We start from the raw sequence: 27,000 nt of genomic DNA on the forward strand, positions 1-27,000 counted from the left end.
CCGAGATTTGGGCATTTTTTCTAACCCCAACTGCAGATGGTGTCTGTAGATTTGAGAGGCAAATCATAAAAACATAACAAATAAAAAAAAACATATGGCAACATCTGTAGTGGAGACATAAAAGAGAATGAAATAAAAATAATGACTTTCCCGTCTCTTGAATTCACAGAAACCCTCCAGAACCTCATAATTAAATAAAAAGAAATACGCTGATGTTTCTTTCTGTCACAGACAATAATTTACTTCAAAAGAAGTTCAGAGCTTAGATTACCATGTTTATGTGAACAGCTCTGGCTGATAGTCACACTCAGAATACCTAATGCTTAGAGATACTCTGAGCAAACCCTTGGCTCTTCTCTTTGTTAGTGTCTCCAACTGTATAATAGAAAAAGCAGAAATATTCCTGTCTTTTATATAGAACTAAAGAAATTATCAAATAAAATTATGAATATGTATCAATCTGTAAACTCTAAAGATTTTATGTGTTCTGTGATATTTATTATTATGGTTAGTTTGTGTATGCAAAGTACTTTGACACACAGAAGTCTAGAAATAAGATAGAAATTATAGTATTAGGCACTTAAAGAGATAGAAGTCTTTAAGACTTTCTTATCTGAATTATTTTTCTTACTTTGGTATATAATTAAGGGCAAAAATAAGGTAGCTTCATGTTACCATCAACCCTAAAGTAAGTGGATTATTTTTAAAAAGGCTTTCCAAATTGAATTGTATGTATGTAGTGTATCTTTACAATAATACAATGAATATAAATGGAAATAAAAAAGAATGATTTGGAAAAAAGAGAAAGGGCCTTCAAATTTTTTCAAGAAAATGAGTCTGATTTGTAAAAGTGGACTACCATCTACTGTCGCCATTTTCTCCTCTTCAGGCCTGAGACACAAAGTGACTAGTAACAAGTGACTATCGTTCTAGTCTGGAGGAGAGGCATTAAGAGACAGATGCCAACATTGTTTCAATGCCAGCCCTGCATATTATTGTTTTGCACGCATTAACTTCCTCAAAACCTTTGAATGATGAATTTAACCACTTCTATTTTAGAATACGAACTAAGTTATAATATGAAATGCAGACAAGTTGAGGAGTCAATCATAGGGCTGGGGCTGTAGGATTATACCCAGCCACTCATTTTGGCAAAATTATAATTTATGAAGTATAAAAATGTGCTGAACAGCTAAGGCTTTCTGAGACATCAAACTTAAGGCATTCAGCTGTACATGCTAAACATGGTTAAAACAATGGCCTTAGCTTGTGGCCGGGCGCAATGGGTCACGCCTGTAATCCCAGCACTTTAGGAGGCCAAAGTGGGCAGATCACTTGAGGTCAGGAGTTCGTGACCAGTCTGGCTAACAGGGTGAAACTGCATCTCTACTAAAAATATAAAAATTAGTTGGGTGTGGTGGTGAGTGTCTGTAATCCCAGCTACTCAGGAGGCTGAGGCAGGAGAATCACCTGAACCCGGTAGATGGAGGTTGCAGTGAGCTGAGATCACGCCTCTGCACTCCAGCCTGAGTGACAGAACAAGATTCTGCCTCAAAAACAAAACAAAACAAACAACAACAACAAAACAACAAACATTGACCTTAGCTTGAGACGAACCTGGATGCAAGTCCTGAGTTTGCCTTTTAATTGTGTGAAAACACACAAGGTAGTCTTGGTTTCTTCATCTATAAAAAAAGACTAATAATAATGCCCACCCAAAGATTCTTGTTTTAAATTGATATATCATAGTTGTACATATTTTGGAGGTACATATGATATTTTGATATATGTACAAGGTAGAACAATCAAGTCAGGGTAGTTGGAATAGCCTCCAACTCAAACATTTATCTGTTATTTGTGCTAGGAACACTACCATTCCTCTCTTCTAGCTACATTGAAATATATAATAAATTATTACTAACTATAGTCTCCCTACTATACTATTGAATACTGAAATTTATTCCCTTTATTGAACTGTATTGTCAACCTTAGGATTCTTAACAGGAATAAATGAATTTGTGAAGGTGATGAGCTTAGCAGAATGCTTTGCATAGAGTATTGAGAGCCAATGCTGTAGACAACAGAGGTGGGTTTTTTAAAATGTTTTCTTCTTGTTACTTAATCAAGTGGGAAGAATATAATTACCTTCTGTTTACCATTAATATGAATAATAAAAGAAAATGAAGAATCACTTTAGAGAGATTGTATACATATATTTATAAACAAAAATAAAATTGTATCATACTCATGATTTGATAAAGGAACATAACACTCCAAGATTAGGTGAATAAATATGTACACATAATCAGGATGCCATAATGCAGAGGATCATGGAGCTTATCTGCATTTACCTAAGGTCATCAAATTCTCACAACCAAGCAACTCATAATGGTGTCCAGGTCTTTCTCTTACGATAAAATTAATTTTCTAAAGTCTTGAAAACACAATTATGAAAATAACTTGCCTTTTTTGCCTCTTTAGCCTAACTTACCACGAAGACATATGATCTGAAAAATGCAAAACATCATATTTTATGGGAAAGACCTGGAGAAGGGATGGGAATTTCTAGAAGACAGTGAATTTCTAACAAAGAGGAAACACCACAGCCATCAGGAGTGTTAGAGAAGAAGTTGTGCCTTATCCACATCAAAGAAGGAAAATCCACACCCTTTCTATTTTGAATAAGGAAAAGACTCAACTCCTGGTGTGTTCTTTTTGGCTAAAAACTACAGCCTATATAAATCTCCTAAAGACTGGAAAAAAATCTGCATGTATGAAAAGGATCAAACCATTTTCAAAGGATTTTTAACTGGCAATCTTTTAACTGGGGAGAAATGAGGGGGTAGAAATTACATCTGTCATCAAAGGATACACCCTTCTGAAAATGTGTAATTGTGGTGTGTCCCGCCCCATCACAGGCATAAAGGCGGCTCTAAATAAAAGTTCTTTCTAAAATTAACTGAATATAAGAATTCCCTAGTCACCCATTGATATTTAATCCATTCTCAAATCATGTATGGCCTCTCAGAGACATTTCAGATTAACATCAAACCTTTTTCTCTCCCTTTTGCCAACTGGACCTGAGAGCCACTCTTGGCTACATAAGACAACAGAACCCTCCCTGGTGGCTCCCACAGGGGCTGTAGTTGTGTCTGACAGAGTAATGTTTGTTTAAAAGTGAATGAACAATAACCACAAGCTTGGTTGGATTTTTAAATGGGTACGTGGATGTTTTCATTATAATAACATTCTTCTAGGTTAAGAGTCTACTTAATATACTCCATTCTCATTACGTTTTTTTAAAAAGTCATCAAATCAAAGGATATTTCTTAGAGCAACTTGGATTCTCAGTAAGATGACTTAAATGGTGGCATATTCCCTCAGTGACTTAGCCAAGGTCAAGCAGCTATTAAAAAGCCGAGAAAGGACCTGAATCTACACATGAAGTCAGGACTCAAATGGGCTGATTATGTATATCGCATATAGAGCGAGAATTTCCTGAATAATTTCTCACCATTCACTTCCTCTACACCACGCCAAAACCTCCTCAATGTGTTTGCAGCTAACAACCTTCAGAATAGAAAGATGACATAAATAAATGGTCTCTGCTAAAGAAGAAAATAAGGATGACAATCTGATGATTTCACAAACGTTTGCCATAATTTTAAGTAGCACACTAATAGCATTATTTTGTATCTTATTTTCTTCAGAAAGTTGTATTAATTTTCTCCATCTCTCGGCCAGAAGACATACCTTTAGTCTTAGCTCACGTTACTTCCAAGACCTAAAAGCACATTTAAAAGGTAGGTGTGGATATTGTAAAAGCTATGATGCTACAGACTTAATAATAAATTAATAATCATAGGTGCTGAATCTAAAATTGTTACTCTGACAAGTGGTTTTTGCATTTTTAAAATCTTATCAATATTAAATGAAGAATAAAATATTATTGTACAAAAATAAACCAACTCTGCGAAATGCCTTTATTCCATATCTTTATTTCTCCTGTAATGAAGCAATATGAAACAATGCAAACTATACAAGTTTAGGATTAACACAGACCTTGGTAGAACTTTTCTGAATTGAGGTTTTGTTTTAGCCACAGTCTCTACAACCTGTGGAACAGACTTAATACCTCTCTCAGTAGGCGTTTTCTGATGTAAGATAGTATGTACATAGTTCATAGCACCGTACCTAAGGGTAATTCCTTTTACCTAGTTTTTGCCGAGAGCTAAGAGAAACAAAGGAAAGAAAGAAAAGAAAGAAAGAAAGAAAGAGAGAGAGAAAGAAAGAAAGAAAGAAAGAAAGAAAGAAAGAAAGAAAGAAAGAAAGAAAGAGAGAAAGAGAAAAAGAAAACAAACTATAAAGCTTTCAGATAAAAATTTAAGATGGTGTTCATCTCAAATACAGAATTACAGGGTATGTGCTGCCTGGGCCTAAGGTTCTTTGTTTGGGGAGCAGACATTGAATTATTCTCCTATTGCTTCTGGTGAAATTCTCATCCCACAGAAGTAACAACCAAAGCACAAAGAAAAATCATGACTTTTGCTTGCGGGCATAATAAATCAGAGACAGAAGGAGGTAGAACCCAGTGTTTTTTGTTGCACAACATTATCTCTAATGACGCAGTCATTGGTGATGTCTGCTGCTTTTACTGAATTTTTAGTGTAAGTGTGATGTTAACTAAGAAGATCAAAATTATGACATTTCTGTTTATTGATACAGACATACTCAAAGGTAGCTTACCCCTAATTAAAAGTCTCTGGATATATGTGATTAAATATATAAACTTCTGAATGGAGAATAGAAATGTTGCCAAAACAGGAAAAGGATCGATTTCCCAATTTCTTGACATGTGCTTGCACAAATTATCTAAGCATTTGCAGCTCCACACAGTCTGATCGATTAATATGCTCCTTCCTTGTAAATAAATAACTCTTTAAAATTGTTGTTCTTACTGGAACTGACTATACAGTTTTCCCTTTTATAGCTTATTTTTCATTGCTCAATAACAACTACTTCTAACCCTTTGTTTGAGACAGATTAGAAAACCTAGAGAGAGAAAATACTAATATTTATGTACAAAAGTGACTTTTGAATTATTGGCATATTTAATATATTTATTAATTCTCCCTCTATTAATTAATATAGATAAAAAAATCATGGTATTATTTTACTTTGTTGATAATATTCTCTTTACCTTAGTTGGGTCTCAAACCTAAAAACCATCCTTATATATATCCCTAGTAATTTTACAAAATTAATAATATGTAATGGTCTAATTCTTGAATTTTTAGAGTAACACTTTTCACTGGACAGGTAAAGAGAGATGGGAATATTCTATTGGGTGCAGCAAAATTTACTAAAAGATTTTAATAAAGATTATTCTTCATTACCAAAACTGCCCTCAGTAAATTCTCCCCCAAACCCATTACTTTGCTTGATGATATCATTAGCTACCCCACGACCCAAGCAACAAATGTCGAAGTCATCTTCCACTACTCATCCCCCAAATTCAAACTAAATCTGTTTGCTTCTAATCTTCCTAATACATCTTGGACTCATTGTCTTTTTTTATTCCCCAAAGCCACTGTCCTATTTTAGAACCTCATTGTCTCTCACTTAGAGTCTCTTAAGGGCTATCACTGAATACCCTGTAACTGCATAACAAAGAAGATTGACAGCTCAGAATGAAACCTCTGTAGAAAGAAACAGATACTTACAAAGGAGAGTACCACAGCATGAGGTGTCTGCTTCTCTGAGTGTTTCCTGGGGGTAGTTGCTGACCTCCAGATGCCCAGCTCGTCTCTGGAATTCCCAACCTGCAGCAGTGCTCCTGGATTCCTTACCCTGCATATAGCTGAATAAGAATCAGAACTCCTGCTTGTGCAGAAGCAGCCTCAGAATTGATTAGATCGCGGATGTGCATAGGCCTGAGGTTCTGTGGTAAGGTTTCAGCATACAGATTTCTCAATTTCACAAATGGTTCGGACTAGGGAAATCATGAATCCAAATTCTCCCTTAAAGGTCAAGTGGGACACACCACACCTCAGTTAGTGCTAGCCCAGGGACTCAACCAGACCAGCATCCAGGGGACTCCATGAAGATCTGAAAGAACCATACTCTCTGCTACCAAGATGTCACACAAAGCCTCTCAAATATCCAGGCATTGTGTTGGAAAGGGGCATTGAGAAGAGAGAAGAAATCTGAAAGACCAAGTATTTTCCCGAAAAGACTGAGCCATTTAAAACAAACAAAACCAGAAGGGGACTGATTGGCAATTTAAAATTCTTCTCGACAGCCCAGCCTAAGTAAGATGGGAACTTGAGAGGAAGACTCGATCTGCTGTGGACCATAAGCTTTAAATTATTTACACATAAGAGTAATAGTAATTAAATTAAAACCTACAATCCCTTTATGAAAATCCATGCTATTTCCTCTACTTTGAAAATCCAGCAAACTTCTATTCATCTCCCTAGACTAAATTAAGTTAGCCTTACAAATACTACCAGGTAGAACAAATTCTTACTCTGCATATTTTATACCACACCGAATTTAACTCTATAAATATACTTTTCAAACTCTATCACTGCTGTTTATACATCTGTATCATCTGCTTTAATAAAATACCATCAAGAGGCTGGGCGCGGTGGCTCACGCCTGTAATCCCAGCACTTTGGGAGGCTGAGGCGGGCAGATCACGAGGTCAGGAGATCGAGACCATCCTGGCTAACACAGTGAAACCCCGTCTCTACTAAAAATACAAAAAAAAAAAAAATTAGCCGGGCGTGCTGGCAGGCGTCTGTAGTCCCAGCTACTCAGGAGGCTGAGGCAGGAGAATAGCATGAATCCAGGAGGTGGAGCTTGCAGTGAGCCAAGATCATGCCACCGCACTCCAGCCTGGGCGACAGAGCGAGACTACATCTCACAAAAAAAAAAAAAAACCATCAAGAAAAAGCAATGCCATCCATTTATTTGGCTCTTCTTTATAAATTAAATATATAAATGCATTATGGAAGGTCAGTATTTGAATACGATCGGTATTTCTAAATTCAGATCTATAAAATTCCATAATGATCCCAATTTTTGTGGGTTTTTGTTAGTTTTGTTTCTGGTAATGATTCTTGGGTGGGAGAGGAGTGGGAAAAAGTAAGCAAAAGTGGAAGAAGGAAGACTTCAAGACAAAAATTGTTCTGGTTTACTGTAAGTTAAAAGCAGACCTGATCATCTGTGCTTTCACAGCTAACTGATCTCAAAGATGCCTTATTTTATATCACACATTAACAAATATTGGAAATAAAGGCATTGGTCCAAGTGTACAACAAGTTCCTGAAAGTGATTACTTTCTGCCCTCTCAACGTGAGTTCTATTGTGCAAGTTTTCTTATCAAAACTTATGTGCTAGTTTTCAATTTGGCTTTACTCAAGGTAAGCGTAACAGAGACCAAACATAAAATTTCATATGAAACACATGGAAATAATCTTCATTTCAATAGATCTAAAGTCTCATTGAAGATAATAAAAAAATTTAAAGCCATTTTTAAAGGAGTTCTTTCTTAGGTTCTTAAAATGAACACATCATTTAAAAAAACTAAATCCCTAAAATATTATTTCCTCAGAATATTAACATGTATAATACATCTGGATAGGCATGCTATGGGATAATTCCCTTGGCAATATTAAGTGAAAAACCTTAACTGGACACATTCTTAGATGTCTAGGGAGAGAAGACACGTTATTCATTAAGCTCAATGATTCTATATTTCTTTGTTAATTTGGAAAGTGGTAAATACAAACAAGGTAAGCCTGTGTTCCTTTTTACAACACTGATGCGTAAAGAAAACACATAGATCTCTCTTGTATTTAGGTTGTCACCAAAATTAGTCATAATTGGGAAGGGAAGGATAAAATTTGACTCTGTTATCATATCCTGCTCTTGAATGGTACTTGATAACTGAATTATTAGGGTCAAAATTAACAGAACATTAACAGAGACCAGATTAGAAGGAGGGCAAATGGGTATAGGTTTTTCTTCCCAGAATAATAGTTACGGGCTTGTGAGAATGTCAAAGATTGAAAAGAATGACCCTTGTACTTGATTTTCTCATTTTTTAAAAAAGTAAGAAACTTAATGAGATTAATTCTTATTAAAATGAAAAATTTTATATAGCATTTTTATATATACTACAGCCATGAAAACAGCTCCTATAATACTTGCAGATGTTCATAAATGAACAAACTCCCTCTACCTTTGGAATATAGCATGTTCGACCCCTACCTATAGCACACTTCAACTCTTCCACACTTACACCACCCTAAGTACTTAAAGTGTATGAAAACCAGAGGGAACAAGTAATAGATCCAGTTTTGTTAGAAGTCTTCACCACGGCCCCTGTGGTGTCCCCAGGCAGATATTGGAGCTCCACACTGACACCATATTCTCTAGCCCTTTATCTTATCTCCTAGGGCCAGCATTCATGCCAAATGACTAAGGAAGTTTCCAAATGAGTGAATCAGATGTTGAAAATTCATTGTTAATGAGAACACTTGGACACAGGGTGGGGAATATCACACATCGGAGCCTGTTGTGGGGTCGGGGGAGGGGGGAGGGATAGCATTAGGAGATATACCTAATGTAAATGACGAGTTAATGGGTGCAGCACACCAACATAGCACATGTATACATATGTAACAAACCTGTACATTGTGCACATGTACCCTAGAACTTAAAGTATAATAAAAAAAGAGAAAGAAAATTCATTGTTAAATCAGATGTTGAAATTTCACCAAAAATTCCAAAGTAGTTGTTTGAAACAACAGCAACAGAGGACGAGCATACATGTCCAGAGACTAGTTCATTAAAAAACACCTTAATGTCTCCTTCTTTGTGACCTTCTGTTCCCGCCCTCCTAACAGGAGGACTGGACGGATGTTCTGTCTTGACTCTAGAGGGTGGTCACACACACCTTATGCCTCATTCTCCACCTCCCCTCTTTCTGTATTTTGTCAGTAAAGGGATATAGCATTTATAGGAATAAGTCATGGGCATCTGAGACACGGGAGGGCAAGTATGTCAGAAACTTGGAAACAAGTGCTGGTTGTCATGTCGGACTTTCCAAACCCATGGAGTCATAATAATACGGGCAGAACAAGATGGGTGTCCAATTTGTGGGGCCTGTTTAAAAAGACTTGCATACCACAAGCCTACCACCCTGGTGCAATTGGGGTTTTTGATCCCATATTTAGCTAGTAATGCCTGACACCACATCACATTTTAGTCACAGGGTGAAGAAATGATGAATGGGGACGTTTGTTGGGGAGGCTTCCTGGGTCTGGCAGAGTCTCAGTGGTCAGTGAGGTAAAGAACTTGTGGTTTGGTGTCTGTGTCATGAAGCACAAAGACTGAAGTCAATGAATCTTCTCTGTAGGTAGATTTATCTAGGGCTTGGTATGTCAGCCTTCAGAATTGCTCCTTCCTCTGGCCCCAACAGAGCCTTTCCATTTCTCATTATGCATCAGGTCAAACATGCTTCTTAACTAAATAAACATGGCTACATCCCCAAATAGATTGGCAATTTCTTTAGAAGATATCATTCGTTTTTATTTTTTTCCATTTCTCCCTTTCCTCCTGGAGTATACTGGATCAAAGGCATTAAAAAATATGCTGAGTAAAATGCTTACTGAGTAAAATGCTTACTGAGTAAAATGCTTAAAATTTTTTATTAAAAAATAAAAAAATTTAAAAATATGCTGAGTAAAATGCTTACTGAATAAAATGCTTACTGAGTAAAATGCTTAAAATTTTTTATTAAAAAATAAAAAAATTAAAAAATATGCTGAGTAAAATGCTTACAGAAAGGTAAATAAACATTTTATGGACACATTTTTCACAGTTCTCACTGAACACATTTTAGACTCAAAAAATATTTACCACCTATTGGCTGGGCGCAGTGGCTCACGCCTGTAATCCCAGCACTTTGGGAGGCTGTGGCGGGTGGATCACGAGGTCAGGAGATCGAGACCATCCTGGCTAACATGATGAAACCCCGTCTCTACTAAAAATACAAAAAATTAGTCGGGCATGGTGGCGGGCACCTGTAGTCCCAGCTACTCAAGAGGCTGAGGCAGGAGAATGGCGTGAAGCTGGAGCAGAGCTTGCAGTGAGCCGAGACTCTGCCACTTGCACTCCAGCCTGGGCGACAGAGCGAGACTCCATCTCAAAAAAAAAAAAAAAATTACCACCTATTACCTTAGAAAACAAACTGTAAACCTAGTAGAATTCTTCACCAGGCACTTGAACACTACCAAGTCTTTATACACATTATTCCTTTTTCTTGGAGAGCCCCCACCCCATTTCCTCTGTGTGGAATGTTTTACTCCTTTGCAAGGCATAACTTCAGTGTCAATTTCTCACAGAAGTTTTCCTTCATTCACTCAGTTACCTACTCCCTCATCAGTACTATCATAGCCTTCTCATATATTATTTTTTTATTCCACCTGCTGTCTCTCAAAACTATGAACAAATAAGGTATGTCTGTGCTTCTTTCTACCTGCCAACACAGGTATTCAGTCTTATTTGGAATATAATGTTTGTTCTATAAATAAAATAAATATCAAAGCTAGTTTTTTATTGTGCAAGTGAAGAGGAATTTCAGCCACAAAAAATCAAAAGCCAAGTAATCCAAAAATTATGTGTTGGCTTTTAGTATCGATTTGGATTTGTGGAGACAATTTTAGCTTCTGGATTGTGTTTGCCAAGATACAGCATTAAGCTCAAATTTGCTAAATGCTTTCTGGTCTGATATAAAGCATTCAGACTGATGAAAGTGGTTCTAAGAGTCATGATTGCCATATGGAAATAGGAAGTGGACACATTTGTTACCTTAACAGTAACTTATTTTAATGAATATACACTCTCAACTTCACACTTCTGCATAATTCATAGTTAATGAAATGATACAATAGGATGTCCCAGACTATTTCCCAGTATTACTAAGAAAAGAAAGGAAGTGTTACTACAATATCAATTTAGCACAGGTGACAATTTAGGTTATAAAATGATACATCTTAATGTCTGTAAATGGCTATTTGTTTATATATATTATACTGGAACATCAAAGATTGAAAAGAATGACCCTTGTACTTGATTTTCTCATTTTTTAAAAAAGTAAGAAACTTAATGAGATTAATTCTTATTAAAATAAAAAATTTTATATAGCATTTTTGTATATACTACTGCCATGAAAACAGTTCCTATAATACTTGCAGATGTTCATAAATGAACAAACTCCCTCTACCTTTGGAATATAGCGTGTTTGACCCCTACCTATAGCACACTTCAACTCTCCCACACTTAGATCACCCTAAGTACTTAAAATGTATGAAAACCAGAGGGAACAAGAAATAGACCCAGTTTTCTTAGAAGTCTTCTTCCAAGCCTATCATAGTTCAATGAGCACAGACACCCAACAAGGCCAAAAGGTCTCCATATATTAAAGAGTGGAGTAAATTGCTAAATTATAATCTCTTCAGCTTGGAAATACTACCTATCAGAAAAGATAAAGACAGCATCATGAAAAGACATCTTTTTATGAAAAGATAAAAGCAGCATCATGAGAGATGAGAGCCTTGAAAGAGAAATTTGTTTATATATATAATATATATTACACTAGAAATATATATTATATATAATACTAGAAATATATATTATACTAGAATATATAATACTAGTTTATATATTATATATAATTTTATATATATTTTACTATATTTATTATATTATTATATAATATTATATATTATTATATTGTATATTATATTATATTATTATATATTTATATATAATATATTATATATAAATATTATATATATTTTTATATATAAATTATATATATTTATATTATTATGTATAATTTATATATATTTATAGTATTATATATAAATATATCTAATATATTATATATAAATTATATATTATATATTATATATAAATTATATATTATATGTTATATATTATATATATAATTTATATATTATATATTATACATTATATACAATTTATATATTATATATAACATATAATATATAATTTATATATTATATATATTATATATAACATATAATATATAATTTATATATTATATATATTATATATAACATATAATATATAATTTATATATTATATATATTATATATAACATATAATATATAATTTATATATTATATATATTATATATATAACATATAATATATAATTTATATATTATATATATTATATATATAACATATAATATATAATTTATATATTATATATATTATATATAACATATAATATATAATTTATATATTATATGTTATATATATAATTTATATAGAATATAATATATTATATATTATTTATATATTTATATTGTATTAATATATATAAATTATATATAAATTACTTATATTATATATTATATTATATATATTATAATATTATATTATATATATTAATATATAATTAATATAATATATATTATATATATTAATATATAATTAATATAATAGAAATTATATATTATATATTAGATATTATATATAAATTATATGTGTATATATAAATTATATATTTTTAATATATATATAAATATAATGTATATAAATATATTATATATTATATATTTATCATATATTTAATTATATATAATATATATGAATTTATATAAATTATATATATAAAACTAGGAAGTTTTCTTTGAAAATACCAATCAATATAAGTTTCAAAGGAGAGATGGCACAAGCCAGATCCTTAACAAATAGACTACCTGATAATTCTGAAAAGAATGACGGCAAATGAGGCTTTTTAAAGAATACATAGGCTGGCAGAGAAAAAGTATTCTGACAGTACAAAAGCAAAGAGATGTAGGAAATGTCATATTTGTTTTTTTTTGTTTTGTTTTGACATTCTCTGTGAAGTAGGATAAGTTACATACAAAGAGGCTGAAATATTAAAGAAAACACTATAGAAAGGGAAGAGGGAGCATAACCTGATGTACTAGAATAGGAACAACCTGGAACCAGGTTTCACTAATGTGCACTAAATAAGTGGGGCCGTGTTTTACATTTAAAAATGTTTTCCAGCCCGGTGCGGTGGCTTACGCCTATAATCCCAGCACTTTGGGAGTCCAAGGCGGGTGGATCACCTGAGGTCAGCAGTTTGAGACCAGCCTGGCCAACATGGTGAAACCCCATCTCCACTAAAAATACAAAAACTATCCGGACATGGTGGTGGACACCTGTAGTCCCAGCTACTTGAGATGCTGAGGCAGGAGAATAGCTTGATCCCGGGAGGCAGAGGTTGCAGTGAGCTGAGACTGCACCACTGTATTCCAGCCCGGGCGATGGAGGGAGACTCCATCAAAAAAAAAAAAAAAAAAATCCAGTTGGTCTTAGCAACTCTGTATTTCTATCAAAGGAGAAATACTTCAGCTGAAATAGTATAAAAGGGCCATGTACTCAGGGCAAGTAGTTTATACTAAAATAACCCCAATGCCATGAGTCACTTCCTCACCAACTCTGTCAATCTTTGGTTTGCTAAAAAGCAAAACCCTCCAAGAAGACAGTTGCTTAGCAAAATAGCTGGTGCTTAAGGCAAGGAACAAAGTCTAGAAAATCCGCTCATTAAGAGCTACGTCTCGCTTACATGGCTATCTTTAAAAATAAGGAAAAGTGCAAGGGACTTATGGCATTTTTCCAAAGGCAGAGTGCTGTTCTAGTTATCCAGCATTAGAAAGCTTACAGCTGCCTTATTAAGAGGATTATTCTTTCGGGAAGCTGGGATCTGAACTCTTTTCAGTCTTACTGGTATGTGCCCTTTTATTTTGAAAGCTCATTCATTTCAAGCAGTAAATTTTTCTATTTTATTTAAGGCAATTAAGCAAAAATAATGAGACTTTTAAAAAGACAAAGAGGAAAAGAAGTGGCAAAGGAAAATAATATCCTTCCTTCCTATTCTACATCCACTCCTGTAGTTCTTGTTTTTGCTCATAGAATCACAATCCATCAATCACCCAGGCTTTAAATCTCCGAGTCAATTCTGATCCCCTTCCTTTACTTTCTAATCCCCCCAAAAAATGATACAAACACCTATTAATTTCACCTGCTTAATGTCTCATACATGTGACCTCTCTTCTCCTATCCCAATTCACCACCCAAAATTGCTCCCTTTATTAGAGCGTTTCTTAGTAGTGTGGGAGATAAAATCATGAAAAGAATGAAGGGATACAGTTTGAGAAGTAGAAATAATTCTGACATCAATTCTAAGAAAAAATATTAAGCAATGATAATAGAAAATTGATAAACAGCTCTAAAACCTTAGCTATGATCATGCAGTGCCAATACATAGTAGATAGCAGAGACATAGCTCTGTGTCATTTGTCTGCAGTGCTCAGTGAACAGTGGTGGAGTGCTGTAAAGCTTGACAAGACAGTTGAGGAAAAGAATGATCATCAATCTTTATCGCAATGCAAATGGCCCTACCCTTCCATACATGTGAATAGCTAAAGAGGTTGGCCATGAGTTGGGGGTTGGTCTGCAAAGAAAGGGAAAGACAAGTGAAGGCCATAGAGGAAAGTTCTGCTGAATAGCTAGAAAGGGTGAAATCAGATAAAGAAATCTGAGAAAATTAAAGGAAAATTATTAAGGCCGTGTCCTCATGGTTGTTGAACTCACAGGCATTGGTAGCTGGAGGGTGGATAAAAAGGAAGGATCGTGATGAACCACAAGCCAGAAACTGAAGTCATCAAAGGTGTCCAAGATGGAGAAGAGAGAGAGTAGATGGCACTGCTGAAAATGTGACTGAGTGGAAGAAAAAAAGTGATTGCTACTATTTATAGTGTTTGTTTGCTTTGTTTTGGGTTTGGTTTAACATTGTTGTCAAAAAGATTTGCAGTAGATACACTAAAAATAATTAATATGCTGGTGGCTTTTTTGGTTAAGTTTTAGAAAAATTCACCACATTAATCATTAATGAAAATTTCATTAAAATTAAAGATTAGACGCCATAAGTTTAAATGGTTCACTGAAAAATTCTCATGAAGTCATTTAGTTTTCATTTTACATGATAAAAATTTCACATCCTTTTCCCATGATCAACTTGGCTCCCAAGAATAAAAAAGTGGTGCTATGTAGCATAAACTAAAATAATTTTCATTAATTTTAAGAATTCCACAAACATTGATATAGAGCAATAGGTGACAATCTGATATACTGTGAAATCAGAATCGAGAATGTGTTTCTCTGGAAAATTAACATCTGCTCTACTGACTGGAACTATGGAGCTATGTACATTGCAATGACACTAATCAGTAATCCAATACTGATACTATTTCTTCCACCCAGGAAAGCAAAATCTTGGACCACGTCCTCATGATGACATCCAAGTAACAAGCAGGAAATTCCAAGCTTGAAGTTATAGTTTCTATTTAGCTTTCTTTAGTATTGCAACTAGCCTCGGGATTCTTGCAGAAGGCATTCCTTTGAAAAGTTATTTTCCATTTCTCTTACATATCTGATGTCCTTGAATTCCGTGACCCTGGTTGCTGATGGCAACCAGAACCATTCTAGGCAGACTTGTTCTGATTTATGAAACAGTGAACCAAATTTAGCAGCCAAGTAAAACAGCCCACTGATTCACATTTTCCCTACAGGTTCCGCAGAACCCAGGCACAGCTGCATAACCATTGGGACAATGGTGGCCTTGGAAAGGCTGACTCAAGCTCATAGCCTTGATGTCCTGAGTACAATATACCAACAACAGTGGGGTACTGGGTCTCTCTGACATTCTGCCCAACCCAAAACAGGAACTGATAAAGCTGAGATAATAAAAAGACATACATAGTACTTTGTAATTTGCAAAACACTTAACACAGCCAATACAGAGAAACATCCTTCTGTTCATCCTATAAAGGAAGAGGACCACTTTTCTTCACTAGAAGACAAAAGAAACAAGACTCAGAGGTGTAAATGACTGGTCCAAAGTCAGGCAGCTAGAAAAGGAATGACTAGAACAATTATTCAGATTTTTTGACTGATCATCCACGATTATGTCATTGTATCGAGACAATTCTGCCACAGCCAGGCCAAATATAATCAATATCACAAGTTTGAAAACTTAGCAAAAGAATAGAGTCAGTATTTCCCAAAGTAAGATCCATTAGTTTTAACAGAAAAGTTAACATGTGCTTTATTCTTATGTCTTCACAGGTATATCTAAGCATTTTATATGTATTAGCTTATTTAATTATTATAACACTTTTAGAAGTTGCTCATTGTACAGACATGAAAACTGAGACTTATTATTATGTTCATTTTACAGATGACAAAACTGAGTCTTACACACATTAAATATCTAACCCAAATTTACATACCTATACACAGGAACTTGAAGCTGACTCACGTCACAAAGACAAATTGTCTCAAAACATATATATATATAAAAGGATTATCATCTCAAAATGTTAAGCAATGAACCTATATCTACACCAAAATGAGTTACACAATGTTCAACATTTTGCTTACAATTCTGCAATGTAAGCAAACCAAAAAAACCTCATCCAAAGTTTACGAGGAGAATTTAATTTCTAATTTCTCTTGGGTTCCACAGTGAGCAACAATAAGAGAGAGCCAAGTCCATGAAGATATGTAATTTAGAGGGAAATTAAAAAACAAAAACAAGTTGTGATTCCTCTTTTTTCGTTTGTTTTCTTTGAAACGGAGTCTCGCTCTGTCGCCCAGGCTGGAGTGCAGTGGCGCGATCTCGGCTCACTGCAAGCTCTGCCTCCCGGGTTCAAGCCATTCTCCTGCCTCAGCCTTCCGAGTAGCTGGGACTATAGGTGCCCGCCACCACTCCTGGCTAATTTTTTTGTATTTTTGGTAGAGACGGGGTTTCACCATGTTAGCCAGGATGGTCTCGATCTCCCGACCTCGTGATCCGCCCGCCTTGGCCTCCCAAAGTGCTGGGATTACAGGCTTGAGCCCGGGCAAAAACAGGTTGTAATTCTAACTCATTATGACTCAAGTGAAACGCAAGTAAATACAGCATAAAAGGCAACAACAACAACAACAAAAACCCATGTGTAATTGTAAACCATCTCTTTTGATGCCCTATCTTGGATTCTGAAAATCATGTAGTCCTTTAACTGATTAAGGAATGAAATACAACACTGCACATCAGTGTGTACACAGAGCACAAACAGAATGTTTACAAACAATGCAAACAAATTCCAAGAACCTGACAAACAGACCTAGGCCCATACAACTGCCATTTCCTTTAAGTACAACAATGAACAATTGGGAATATTATTCAGTGATGCGGTTTGGATTTGTGTCCCTGCCCAAATCTCATGTTGAACTGGAGAAGGGGCCGGTGGGCGGTGATTAGGTCATGGAGGCTGATTCTTCCCTTGCTGTTCTCATGATAGTGAGTGAATTCTCACAAGATCTAGTGGTTTAAGTGTGTGGCACTCCCTCCTTCACTCTTTCTCTCTCCTGCTTTGCCATGGTAACACGTGCTTGCTTCCCATTTGCCTTTCACTATGATTGTAAATTTCCTGAGGCCTCCTACCCATGCTTCCTGTGGAATTGTGTCAATTACACCTCTTTTCTTCATAAATGACCCAGTCTCCGGTAGTTCATATATAGCAGTGTGAAAATGAACTAATACATTCAGGATGCTTAAGAAAGAAAGAGAAGCATGTAGCTTTCACTTCAGATGAAAAAAGCTTTTGGGTAATCCCACATTCAGTCATGCAATTGTGTTAGCATCTGGCTGGAAACAGTATTCTCACACCCACCTTCTTCCATGCCTATCACAGATCAATGAGCAGAGACACCCAACAAGGCCAAAAGGTCTCCATATATTAAAGAGTGGGGTGAATTGCTAAATTACAATCTCTTCAGCTTGGAAATACCACCTATCAGAAAAGATAAAGACAGCATCATGAAAAGACATCTTTTTATGAAAAGATAAAAGCAGCATCATCAGAGATGAGAGCCTTGAAAGAGAAATTTATTAGTTTGTAGCTTTGTGTCTACAAAGAACTTCAAATCTGAACAGACAGCAACTGTGACATTTTGGCAAGAGCACTGGCCTTGGAGTCAGGAAACTTCTCTACTGAGCCATAGCTCTGCCACACTTGAGACTGGACAACCCATTAAACCTTAGATTTCTCACAGGGCTCTCGTGAGGAAGGGAAGACGTGTGCGATAAAGCTTCAGAGCATGAATTTCAGAGCATGATGCAAACCTGAGAGGTGATTATCTTCCTTCTCACTGTAATTCTCACCATTCAAAAGCAAGGAGAATCAATGTGAAACTGAGTGCTGGAACATATCATGCAAGCACTGACTCTCACAGATGTGCTGCATTACTTAAAGTAAAACAAACAATCAAAAAAACCACTATGATTTTCTCAATACTGATTCTTCCCATATATTTGAAAATCAGAAATAATGTTGCTGGTTCCTCATATATAGTTCAATAAAGAAGTCAATAAGAGACTGACTTATACCTACAAACAAACAGACTATGGACTAAAAAATAAAACAAAACAAAACCTACGATTACAACTGTTATGACATGAAAAACAATGAGGCCCCCACATACTGTGCTCTGGGGCTGATTCAGACCTCTCTCACAGGTACATATTCCCCTTCTTTCTTTCTGCCTCAGGTATCATATCTACAAAGTCTTACTTGAAAACCTAATTTTTATTGTTGTTGGATAACCCACAACAATAAAATTGTTTTATTGTTGTTGGATTGCTACATAATCTTTGGTAGTGGATATCATCATAAGAATTCAAAACAAGAAGCTGCAAATATTCTAACCATTGGCCTTATCAAACAATTCCTACTGGAAGTGTTGTTTTAAGCAGCAGCTTTCATCCCCACGCCCCACTCCCGCAGGATAAAGGCATGCATGAGTCTGGAATGTATTAAAGGAGGTCAGAGGCCTTAAACCTTTCAAGGCCCCCAAAAAACCCCTACATACGCTCTTTGTGTCTGCACTATCCATGTCTGATTTACATAAGCGCAATAGCATTTGGAAAAATACTTTAGGTCACATTAAGCTTTATGGCTAGTATGGATATTGTCATTGTTAAAGTAAAAATAAGCAATTACTGTGGTGAAAAATAAAAAGAAACATTTTATGAATATGGTAAAAGTAATTTTTTAAAAATGAAACAATTTTAGACGATGCAAATTCTCATATGAGAAATAACTTTACAGTCGTGTAAAATGTATACATTTATATACATTACATTTGTATAGAACTTGAACATTTCAAAATACTTCCTTAGTCCTTATTGCAAACGTGTTCCATAATCAATATTAGTAGCCCCCATTTTACAGAAGGAGAAACTAAGTTTCCAAAAAATGTATGAGTTTTGCAGGGATCTGTGGAATCGCTCTTATTGTTTTATAATCAGATTGTGTACAGTTTGATAGGTTAATCTCATGCTACAAAATTAAAAATTAAGAGATGAGATCTGAAAGTGACAACAGTCATAATTTTCCTTAGTTGCTATAAATGAGACAGGATAATAGATGATAGAAAGCCCTTAGAAAAATGATAATGATAGCACCAATAACAATTATTATTTACTAGTGCTTACAATAAGCTGTTACTATTCTAAGTGCCTAACTTGTATTCACTAATGAAATCCTCGCAATGCCACTGTCACTTACTCCTCCTTTCTGGATGAGAAAACAGAGGCAAAAGAGACTTTAAGTAACTTGTCCCAAATCAAAAAACAGTGTCTCATTTATTTCTCTAGATCAGTGTTTCTCAAAATATATTGATCATTCATAATTTATTACATGGACCACCAACAGTTTCAGACTTAAAAATCATTTGATTTAGGTATATTTTTCAGAATTAAAATGCAAGTTTAATTATGATTTTCTTAGCAATCCCATTACATTCTTAATAATTATGACATTCTTAAGGTCATACAAGATATTCATTGGATTCTTCCAGGCATTTTCTGTCATATACCACTTAGTTGTCCAGGTTTATTTAATCTTGCTAACTTAATATTGTTGATACAATGCTGTTTACTTTTATTAAATTTGCAGTTTTAATGCCATTGCTATATTTTGCTATAGCTCTGCTTTTTTTTAAGAAAAAGGGTTCTTTCATGATTTACTGAAGCTTAATAGTAGATATAAAGATAATAACAAATACTAGATCTAAAAGTAATTTAACTAATAAAAACATTTTGTAAAGTTTCGCTTCTTGAAGAAAAAATACTTACATTAAATATTATTGCCAAGAAGCTAGTAAAAAATGCCTCAACATGAACAACAAATTATGAGTGGAAAGAAGAATAAACTTCTGGCAAAACTTCATTTTCAAATGATGCTGTAGGATATCACATAATGTAATACAATACACGCAATGAGGAAAGACAATTACTACCACATGTTTAGATACAACAGATATTGCTTTATAGTTGGACAAACCACGAGAGAAGAATTACACTTGGACAACGGGTATATATGCAGGGGGAAAGTGTGGAATAACTTCTTTTTTCTTTATCACTAAAGCTTTATAACTTTATAAAGATTTTATCAGCAAAAACTTCTTGTTTCTTTATCACATAGCAAGAAAGATTCTGTTGCTCTTGTTTAATTCACAATATTGTGTAAATCAGAACCTGGATGTGTTGAACCAAGGTTGGCTGAAATAAAGAATGATACAGAACTGACCTTTTTTGTGCAGCAAAAAAGCACATTTCTAATAAGTCTTACCTGAAAGACAATCTATAAACTGCTTTATTCATAGAAAAAAGCTGGTATTAACAATATATATCTTGATTTTTTTAGCATTATGGAAAATAAGGAAAATTGTGAAGAAAGGAGAATGTTAACCATTGGTTTATATCATTTCAGAGCGGAGTCTGCAGAACTGTGTGGCAGGTACAATACCTTTATCTAACACTAAAGTTAAGAGGAAGGGGTACTGAGGTTAATGGTGGAATTGAGTGATGAAACTAAAATATTTCTTCAGAACCCTGACACTGCTATAAAAGACCACTTCTGGCTGGGCGTGGTGGCTCATGCCTGTAATCCCAGCATTCTGGGAGGCCGAGGTGGGTGGATAACCTGAGGTCAGGAGTTCGAGACCAGCCTGCCCAACATGGTGAAACTCCATCTCTACTAAAAATACAAAAATTAGCCAGGCGCAGTGGTGGGCACTTCTAATCCCAGCTACTTGGGAGGCTGAGGCAGGAGAATTGCTTGAACCGGGGAGGCAGAGGTTGCAGTGAGCCAAGATCATGCCATTGCACTCCAGCCTGGGCGACAAGAGCAAAACTCCGTCCCCAGCCCCCCTACAAAAAAAAAAAAAAAAAAAAAACGCTTCTATGATTGCATAAGGCTTGCCAAGGTCACTTTTCTCTGCAATATATTCAATATTTTATATTACCTAAGCTTATTATCTTAATGTCTAAATGTCACAATTTTTGGTATTGAGGACAAGATACTAGGATTTATTAAGACCAAAATGAGGAGTGAACAACTGCTGAGAGTTTCGTAGTTTAGCAGCATTTAATAAATGTTTTTATCAGAGGAAATATTCTGCCAAATATTCAAATATATTGAAGCTGGCAGAGACTTCCAAGATTATATATTACAATCACCTCATTTTATAAAAGAAGACACTGAGGCCAAGAAAAGGTTAACTATTATAAAACCCTACAGAGTTAGTGACATAATTAAAACTAGAGCCACACTTTCTAAATTCCTTAGCCTAATACAGTTTCCAAAATGTTCCACCCAATTTCATGCTATTATTTTCAAACTGACCTATGAAGTTGGTATCATCATGAAAGATCTGTCTTTACAAAACTATGATCAAGTGCAGAAAACGGTATTTTTGAAGTATGTAAGTACAGGCACACCTCTTTTGATTGTGCTTCATTTTATTGCACTTTCCAGATATTGTTTTTCACAAATTGAAGGCTTGTGGCGACTCTGCATCAGGCAAGTCTTTGGGTGCCACTTTTCCAAGAGCATGTGCTCACCCCATGTCTCGATGTTTCATTTTGGTGAGTCTCACAATATTTTAAACTTTTTCGTAGTTATTCTTACTGTTATGATGATCTGTGATAACTGATCTTTGATGTTACTATTGTAATTGGTTCGGGCCCCGCAAACCACGCCCATATAAGATGGCAAACTTAATAGAAAAATGTGTGCGTTCTGACGGCTTCATCAACCCACCATTCACCTGTCTCTCTCCCTCTCCTCAGGCCTCCCTGTCCCCGAGACACAACAATGCTGAAATTAGGCCAATTAATAATCCCACAATGGCTCTAAGTGTTCAAGTTAAGTGAAGAGTCACATGTCTCTCACTTTAAATCAAAAACTAAACGTGATTAAGTTTACTGACGAAGGCAGGTCAAAAGCCAAAATAGAATAAAAGCTAGGTTTCTTGCATCAGTTCACCAAATTGTGAACACACACACACACACACACACACACACACAAAAAGCGACTGAAGGAAATTAAAAGTGCTACTACAGTGAGCACATGACCGATAAGAAAGTGAAACAGCCTTACTGCTGATATGGAGAAAGCTTTAGTGGTCTGGATAGAAAATCGAATCAGCCACAACATTCCTTAAGACCAAAGCCTAATTCAGGGCAAGAGTCGAACTCTCCTCAATTCTGTGAAGGCTGAGAGAGCTGAGGAAGCTTCAGAAAAACAGTTTGAAGCAAGCAGAAGTTGGTTCATGAGGTCTAAAAAAAGAAGCCATCTTCATAACATGAAAGTGCGAGATGAAGCAGCAAATGTTAATGTGGAAGCTGCAACAAGTTATCCAGAAGATCTAGCTAAAATAATTAATAAAGGTGGCTGCACTAAGCAAGAAATTTTCATTGTAGATAAAGCATCTTCTTGGAAGAAGACGTCACACAGGACTTTCTTAGCTAGAGAAAATGTTAATGCCGGATGTTAAAGCTTCAAAGGATAGCCTGGCTCTATTGTTAGAGCTAATCCAGCTGGTGACTTTAACTTGAAGCCAATGTTCACTTACCATCCCCCAAATCCTAGGGCCCTTAAGAATTATGATAAATCTACTATGCCTTTGCTCTATAAATAGAATAACAAAGACTGGATGACAGCATATCTGTTTACAGTATGGTTTACTGAGTATTTTAAGCCCACTGTTATCTGCTCAGAATAAAAGATTCATTTCAAAATATTACTGCTAATTGACAATGCTCCTAGTCACCCAAGAGCTCTGATGGAGGCAAACAAAGAGATTAATGTCGTTTTCATGCTTACTAACATAACATCCATTCAGCAGCCTGTAATAGAGGAGTAACTTTTTAATTTTCAAGTCTTATTATTCAAGAAATGTACTTTGTAAGGTTATGACTGCCATAGATAGTAATTCCTCTGGTGGATCTGGGCAAAGTAAACTGCAAACTTTCTGGAAAGGATTTACCATTCTAGATGTCATTAATAGCATTCGTGATTCATAAGGAGAAGGTCAAAATATCAACATTAACAGAAGTTTGGAAGAAGTTGATTCCAACTCTCATGGATGATTTCGAGGAATTCAAGATTTCAGTGGAGAAAGTAACTGAAGTGTGGTAGAAATAGCAAGAGAACTAAAATAAAAAGTGGAGCCTGAGATGTTAGTTAATTACTGAAATCTTACAATAAAACTCGAACAGATAAAAACGTTGCTTCTTAAGGATGAGCAAAAAAAGTGGTTTCTTGATGTGGAAACTACTCCTGGTGAAGATGCAGTGAACACTGTTGAAATGACAACAAAAGATTGAGAATATTACATAAGCTTAGTTGATAAAGCAGTGGCAGGGTTTGAGAGAATTGACCACTTTGGAAAGTTTACTGTGAGTAAAATGCTATCAAACAGCATAGTATGCTACAGAGAAAGTGTTCATAAAAGGAAGAGTTAATTAACGGGGCAAACTTTCTTGTTTTTTTGTTTTCATTTTTGTTTTAAATGCCATAGTCACTCCAACTTACAGTAACCACCAACCTGATCAGACAGTAACCACCAACCTGATCAGTCAGCAGCCATCAACACTGAGGTAAGACTGTCCACCAGCAAAAAGATTGTATCTTGCTGACGGCTCAGATAATTTTTAGCAATAAAGTATTTTTTAAAATTAAGGTATGTACGTTGTTTTTTAGACATAATGTTATTGCATATTTAATAGGCTAAATTATAATGTAAACACAAATGTTATATGCACTGGGAAACCAAAAAATAAAAATTGTGAGGCTTGCTTTATTGCAATGGTCTGGAACCAAACCTGCAATATTTCTGAGGTATGCTAGTTTTCTAAATAACTGTGTAAAATCATATGGACAAACCTATGTCCTAGGAGGACTGACAATTCAAATTCAACAAGCATGAGTTTCCATCACATGCAAGACTCAAATAGTACTATCAGCCATATGTAAATGTTTAGGTCAAAGATTCACACAAAATAATCTGGAATTTAGGAGGTATTGATCATAAGACTATCAGACTTAATCTGGGGCAATGGGTTACAGGAAAAGAAATCATCACTTAGAAACTTTTTTTTCCTATTCCAAACTCTGAGTAAATTGGTTTTCCATAAATAACACATTAGGTAAAGCTTTGCTAACTATCCTATTGGGAAAGTGGACCAGGATGATCAAATCTGTATTTATTTATGAAGAGTTAAATCACAGTGTTCTAGAGGAGCCTCATCTACAGACATATAAACAAGTGAAAGGGCAGGCTGGTGGCAAGGCTGAAAGAGCACTGGGACTTTTCCATATGTCTAAAGCAGAGGTAGGAAAGAATACTCAACAACTTGACATGAACTATAGCACAATCCGGTTCACCTACTTATGGTTGATTTAGTGGTGGTGACAAAGTTGACTTAGAGATTTTTATTCAACATTAGAAGTTTTTCAGTAGCTTTTGTTTTTAGACGAAGTTTTGCTCTGTCACCTAGGCTGGGGTGCAGTGGTACGATCTCGGCTCACTGCAACCTCTGCCTCCCAGGTTCAACCGATTCTCGTGCCTCAGCCTCCCAAGTAGCTGGGATTACAAGTGCCCGCCACCACATCTGGCTAATTTTTGTATTTTTAGTAGAGATGGGATTTCGCTATGTTGGCCAGGCTGATCTTGAACTCATGACCTCAAGTGATCCGCCGGCCTCGGCTTCCCCAAGTGCTGGGATTGCAGGAGTGAGCCACTACACCCTGCCTTCAGTAGCTTTTTGTGGTAAAGTATTGGTAGCAAAACTCTGCTAGAGATCTGAAATCATATCCATTCCAAATTACATTCATCATCATCATCATTCAAAGATCATTTAGAAAGCATGCTCTCTCTAGTCAAAGGATTAGGCATAGCAGAACAGAAATATTCGTGGTAATATCTATTCTACTCCAGCCAAACAGCATGGGGCAAAAACCATGGCTCAATTCACCTTTATGTCAGCTGGTCCGAGAGAGCATAGGCTTCTACCCACTCCCCTCCACTCCAGTGGTGCTATCAGGGCACTCCTCCCGCTCCCAACTAGAGAGTGAGGGAAGAACTTCAAAGAGGAGGGAGCCGGATAAAGGGATTCTTTAAATATTACTTTAAAATATTTAATATTTTAATACCCTTTAAATTTCTTTAACAGTATAAAAGTTTGAGAAATGAACTACAGTGTAGAACACCACCAGGTTTAAAGATTGGCCTCTGGACAGCATATACAGCAAGCAAATCAGAATAGGATTGCAAAGCCTCTATAAATGAAATTGCTTTTACTTGGTATATCATGATATATTTGCTCAGAGAAGCATACCTACTTTCAATTCCTAAGCATGGGTGTCCTGATCAGTTGTAATAAATTTAACTTAAAACCCCCAGTGGTACTATGTAACCACAACTAAATCCATCTCAGATGTTATCTCATGGAGACATGAGTCAGAAATCAGAGGACTGATGCCAATCATGCATGTGGATATTATTACTGCTAAATATTCCATGCATGTGTGTTCTGCATGTGTGTTTTAGGGCCTTAGTACTGTTTTTTCCTCTTTTCTTTTTTGCATTATGTAATTATTTATAGGGAGTAGGCTGGCAACCATGGCCTAAAATACATTAACTAGAATTCAAAAGTAAGCTAGAAAACTGTATGACTTTTTCAATGAAAAACACTTTAATGATCCCTTCTGTGGGTACAAGACAAATTTGCATTTCGCAAAATCATGGAGTCTTATAGACTTTGGATTGGAAAATATTTTAAATCTCATTTATTTCAACATCACTCTGGTGCTTCCACCTTAAATACAACCTCTACATTAGGTATTTGTTGGACTCACGTTTGAACACCTTCTAGGGCTTCCTATTAGATCTCAGAATAGCTGTTAGTGTTAGGAAAGTCTTTCATATTTGAGCCAAGATCTTGTTTTCTGTAATTTCTGTTACTTGGTCCTAGCGCTTCAATTCTTCAGTGCCATAAAGATCAGGAACAATCGCCTCAAATGATAATCTTTTTTGAACCTCCAAAAGGAGATTTTGTTGTTGTTGTTGCTTGTCTTTTCTTCATTAGCTTACTCATCCTCTATATCAGCTGTTTCTCATATACGGTTTTGAGTCTTTTATCTATCTTCTTTGTCTTTCTTGAACATGGCCTAGTTTATTCTACCCTCTTAAAGTACCATTAAATTAAATATTTGTGTAACTTCCTTTCAAGTTTTACTTTAAAGAGATTCACTGCCCCAAGATGAGGACCAGCATTAGATAACTGGAAGTAATTCCTTTCCTGTAATCTTTTAAACTATTTTATGTCCATTGCACTTTATATTCCATTATTTTATAATCTCATCAATTTTCTGTTTCCACAGGTAGACTGTTGGCTTGCTGTACCAATCCACTAAAGAATTTTAGCATCTCAAGCTGGCAGATGCAGAACAGCTCTTATTAAGCAACTGGCCCAATGCTGCCCTAGTCC

The 27,000-nt window shown here is 35.5% G+C and overlaps 1 protein-coding gene across 2 annotated transcripts in view; it reads right to left on the bottom strand.

Annotated features, from left to right (window-relative positions):
* The window catches only part of P3H2 (prolyl 3-hydroxylase 2), a 164,982-nt gene that overhangs the window by 123,182 nt on the left and 14,800 nt on the right, over window positions 1-27,000 (bottom strand). Inside the window, exon 1 of one of the 2 annotated variants that reach the window (XM_054553126.2) lies at window positions 5,724-6,671. The exons of the other annotated variant lie outside the window; for it this stretch is intronic. The gene's annotated coding sequence lies outside the window, so the exon portion shown is untranslated. Of the gene's footprint in view, window positions 1-5,723; window positions 6,672-27,000 lie in introns of those variants that run through there. 2 annotated transcript variants of the gene reach the window in all.

The sequence above is a fragment of the Pongo abelii genome, chromosome 2 (assembly GCF_028885655.2).
Source record: "Pongo abelii isolate AG06213 chromosome 2, NHGRI_mPonAbe1-v2.0_pri, whole genome shotgun sequence".
NCBI classification, from domain to species: domain Eukaryota; kingdom Metazoa; phylum Chordata; class Mammalia; order Primates; family Hominidae; genus Pongo; species Pongo abelii.